The 5,000-nt window shown below is 34.5% G+C and overlaps 1 protein-coding gene across 5 annotated transcripts in view; it reads right to left on the reverse strand.

Annotated features, from left to right (window-relative positions):
• Positions 1–5,000, reverse strand: part of syngap1b (synaptic Ras GTPase activating protein 1b) — a 99,675-nt gene that overhangs the window by 93,742 nt on the left and 933 nt on the right. The window lies entirely within an intron of this gene.

A 5,000-nucleotide genomic window follows, 5' to 3' on the forward strand; every position in this document is an offset into this window, starting at 1 on the left:
GTTTTTATTGTAATATAGCTTTTTCCTAGAAAGTTTTTCTGTTTTGTCTTGTTTTTTTTCACTCTTATTCATCAAAACGCTTGTTACAGATGCGAAAACACAGAAATTTGAACCCGGTTTGAATTTTTTGTTTATCACAGATAAAATTTGTGTAAATGTGATTGAGGCCATATTTATTTTTGATACAATTTTAATGTCAGACTTTTCAAGCAATCACATGTTTATTGTACATGAACTTCACAATTTGAACTTTCTTCTCAGAATTGAAGGCGTTCAGATTTTTTTTCCCCTTTTTTCCTGTTTTTTTGTCTTTCTATTGTCATTCTGTCCTATGAAAATGCTCGCTACGGACATGAAAATGCAGAAAATCGAACCTTTTCCAAAGTTTTTTTAAAATAAAAAAAATTCAACAATTTTAAATATTTTATAGTTTATATTATCTCTTTTCTTAACTTATATCTTGTAATAGAAAATGTATATCTATCTTTTTATTTTCTTAATTCTCACAAATGTAAGGGGAAAAAGTCCATTAACCTTTTTATATGTGTATTGTATGGTGAAAATCCTCCTTTTCTGTTACGTTCAATATAAAGAGAGATGTTTTTGTGCAAAATAAAATTCTAAATGAAACAGTATATTTTCATTTACATGCAAATATAAAGATAACGTTAAGATAAGTTTTTGCAACTACAGCACTGCATTAAGCATTCACATGCAGTGCTTTCGAGGTGTATTTTTTTCAGTGAGCAGTGAAAAAAAATAAATATCAGAAATGTGTGAAAGCCTCAATCTGAAACTCTAAATTCTGTCCATCATGTTTTGTATCTATTGCGAGCGGATGGTCCGTTCTTCTTCACTAAAAGTTGCTGAGGCACAGCCGTAGTTTAACGGTGTCAGCTGGCCAATGCTCTCAGTATAAAAGCTTTAAATATAACCCTCACTGATGGCCGTCTCAAGTGAGAACTAACGCATGGGCTCGCGTCCGCTGGCTTCATGCAGCACGGATAGCTCCTCTGTGTAAGGTGCCACTGTATAGGTTTTATATTACTCTGTATTAATTTCTACGCAATTATATCACAAGCTGCTACATCGGCAGTGTAATTTGACACGGAGGAAAAGTTCAAATCCCTCGCAGGCTAGTTAATGGAAAAAAGTTCAAGGTATTACTCACATAGCAGGCCTACATTATGTAAAGAACGGTATGAAGAACTAAAAGCAGTGATGCTGCTAACTTAACTACAGACATTTTTCAATAGCGTGACACTATAATATAGTGAAAAGTTCTTCGGGGAACCAAAAATGGTTCTTCTGTGGTAACACTGTGAAAACAAGTTTTTGGAAGTAGCTTAGCACTTTTGTTTTTTTTTTTCCATAAACAAGCTAAATTTTCCACAAGTATAGGCAGTATTAGTATTCTAGTGCTGGTGAATAATTAATCACAATGAATTGCATCCAAAATAAGTTTTTGTTTTATATTATATATGTATGTATACTGTGTATATTTGTTATGTATATAAAAATACACATACATACAGTATATATTTAAAAAAATTTTTTTGACTTTTATATATATCCATATATTTTACATTATAAATATATTTGATATATAAACGTAAAATTTTTCTTAAATATACACATGCATGTGTAATTATATATATATATATATATATATATATATATATATATATATATACACACACAGTATACACACATATATTATGTTAACAAAAACTTTTATTACATATGAAATTAATCATTTGACAGCACTAATAAATTCCTGTATTCTAATATTAGATATAGACGCATATCTAATATTTTTACACTCCCAAAAATTAGAATATTAAGAATATATTATTCTTAGAATATTAAGAATTAAAAGGTTCTTTGAAAAACCCGAAATCGCCTTTCATTCAAAAGGGTGACTTGACTGTGTTGAACTACAGTTTATTCTGCATTAAATCACTATACAGTTTCGAAAATAGCTTCCTTATCGCTGCTAAAGAAGGGGAAAGTGTGATAACAGGTTTTAAAGTATGACAACAGTGGCATTTGATTCATTGTTGATGGAATTTACGTGAGTAATAAAAAAAAAAAAACACCTGGATACAGTTCCATTCTTTGCTTAACTGCATTAAATCATTTTCTGAACAAAACGTGAGTGGTTCTTACCATTGCAAAAGTCACGCTGCGATGCTAGGCTGTTGTGGGAGGTTGCCACGTCACTTCTATGCAGTTGCTAACGTGTGTGTTTTTAGCACATTACTATACGGTTGCACCCCCTCTATGGTCTATAGTCTTGACTAAAAGCTGCCTGTGAGTGATCGCACGTCACAAAAATAATAGCGCACCTCTCCTCGACAACCTCGTGACCGCAGGAAGAGTTACTCACCGAAGTTTAATAAGGGTAGGGGTTTGTTCAAATCCCTAACCCTGAGCATGAGCAGCAATAAAAATGATGCTTGCCTTAGCAAGAAACACTAATTAGCATGTTTCGTTCGCTGCATTTATTCTCATTACAATGTGCAGGGCATTGATAACGTAGTTTCACTTTTCACTCTTTCAAATGCAAGATTCCTCCAGACTAAAATATCACCAATTCATTTTTTGAAACAAGTCTCTTATTCTCACCGAGGCTGCATTTATTTGATGAAAATACAGTACAACACTAATATTGTGAAATATTATTACAATTTAACTGAACTGTATTTGTATGCACTTTAAGTTGATGTCAAAGCTGAATTTTTCAGCATCATTACTCAAGTCTTCAGTGTCACGTGATCCTTCAGAAATCCTTCTAATTTGCTGCTCTAGAAACATTTTGTATAAACCTGATTCTCTAAAAGTTAAAAACAGCATTTTATTTGAAATAGAAACCTTTTGTAGAATTATTATTGCCTTTATTGTCAATTTTAATTCATTTAATGCATCATTGCTGAATACAAACTTTCCCTATAAATGATTAAGATACAAATCTTACTATCCCACAAGTTTAATCGGTTGTGTATGTATATTATAATTCCCTTTAGTAAAAATGTACCACTGAAAATGAAGGCAAAATGCATTGGTTCTATTCTGCCTTTTGCTTTTCTGGCCCTAAATGTCCCTCTGGCAACATGAATAGTTAAAACCAATCAAAATAGGAAGATCATCATTTCAACAGAAGTCTGTAAAGTCATCCTGTAGGCTATACATTGGAGCATAATTAAATTACTATAAGTCTTACTTTATAATAAGGAATCATTTGCAGGCTTCTTATGTGGTCCTGGTGTGAATATTTAAAACCCCAGAGTACAGTGAACCTGATTTATACTGCACTTCTGCGGTCAAAGTGATTCAGACCCTTTGTTCAAAACAAAAAAAAGAGGCATTTTAAAAGCATCATCCTGATATATTTTGATACTTGCATCGTACTACTTCATCCAGTGCTGAAGAATAATGCAGAATCTAACTGGAATGGACTATTTGCTTGTGCTGTGTGTCTTAGTGCTTTTTAAGGTATTGCAGAATTAGATTAGCGACGCGCTAATGCCAAATTCTACGAAAATCATATTAGTAAAGTAGCTGAAACAGTCCTGAAGGAGAAATCAAAGAGCTCGAAATGTCAATAATGAGGAAATTGAATAATAAGCTCTGCATCTGCTGTGTTTATTCATGAGGCCTCTGTCCAATATCATGACTATGCTAATGAGAATGCAAATACACAAATAAAGGTTTCTTGAACTTTGACTAGTCCGTTTGCTCAATGCATAATATTACGCACATAACTGGAAAGAACTTCCTCAATCCACCGAGACCCATTACTTATAGACATAAAGGTAGCTAATAGTAAGACATTTCCAAATCTTCATTCCACTATTTGATAAGCTTCTTTAAACGTGACTGTTATAATCTATTTTTATTTTCTTTTTTTTATGAAATAGTTGTAGGCACTATTACTTTAACAGACTGTTTGGACAGTTAGCCCAAGTTATATTATAATAAAATTATACTGATCGTTTTAATGGTCTACTTTTACAGTCAGGTTAGACGCCATATTGGATTTAACGCGGATGAAAATGAGGCTGTAAGTTATTCATCTTTAATGGCAAACCTTAAAGGACCTTTTTTACAATTTATAACTTTTACAACAGTTTGTGAAGTTTGCCTTCTTAAACGGAAGACATTTGGTCAGTTAAACAATCGCTGTCGTCAAACAGTAATCCTTTTACAGCCTCGCTGCTTTTCCTTACCGTCAAAAAAACAAACATGGCGCTGACTAAGGTGTATTGTTGAAAGTGTTCCAACAACTTTAAAACAATTATTCTTTCCAATTGGAGCTAACACAAAGAAGGGGAAACGCGTTAGAAAGGCGTCTTTGCTAAAACCGATAACAAATTAGGCGGAAATAGGTGCACACGTATTCTTAAAAACCACTTTTCGGGCTTTGACTTTGAACCGACAGAGGTCAGTCGCAAGTTACTGTCAACCCAGTTAGTCATCTTTCCCCACATCACATCGGATAGGGACCGTTTATGCTCTCTCTCTCCTCAAAAACATTATGCAATAGCATAACCTGCTGCGCTCACAAGAGCTAACCCGACATCATTCAACAAAATATGAAGTTCCCTCCTCATGAAATACCAAAACGCAAAACCACTTAAGAGACTGTTAATATTGCATGCGTTAAAAAAGACGAAGGGATAATCAGCGCCCCTCACTCAAGTGCACGAAACGGCTACACGCTACTTAAAAACTATTGTTGAAGTACTGACGCGCCTTCTATTGCGGATTAGTCACAGATGCACCGCTGCAAACGGAAGCGACGGCTTTAAGCTCGTTCCCCCCCAAAGCCGTGACATCTCCCACTCAACTACTTCACAAAACTCAGAGCACGGACACAAAAGTGCGTCCAAACGAAAGAATATTCTCGCACCGAGCCATTCCACGCACGCACTTCGAGATGATTCCTCTAACCAGCACTTGCGACAGAGACCCGGCGCGATCCGCAGGTACTTAAACAG

The sequence above is a fragment of the Puntigrus tetrazona genome, chromosome 16 (assembly GCF_018831695.1).
Source record: "Puntigrus tetrazona isolate hp1 chromosome 16, ASM1883169v1, whole genome shotgun sequence".
Lineage (NCBI taxonomy): Eukaryota > Metazoa > Chordata > Actinopteri > Cypriniformes > Cyprinidae > Puntigrus > Puntigrus tetrazona.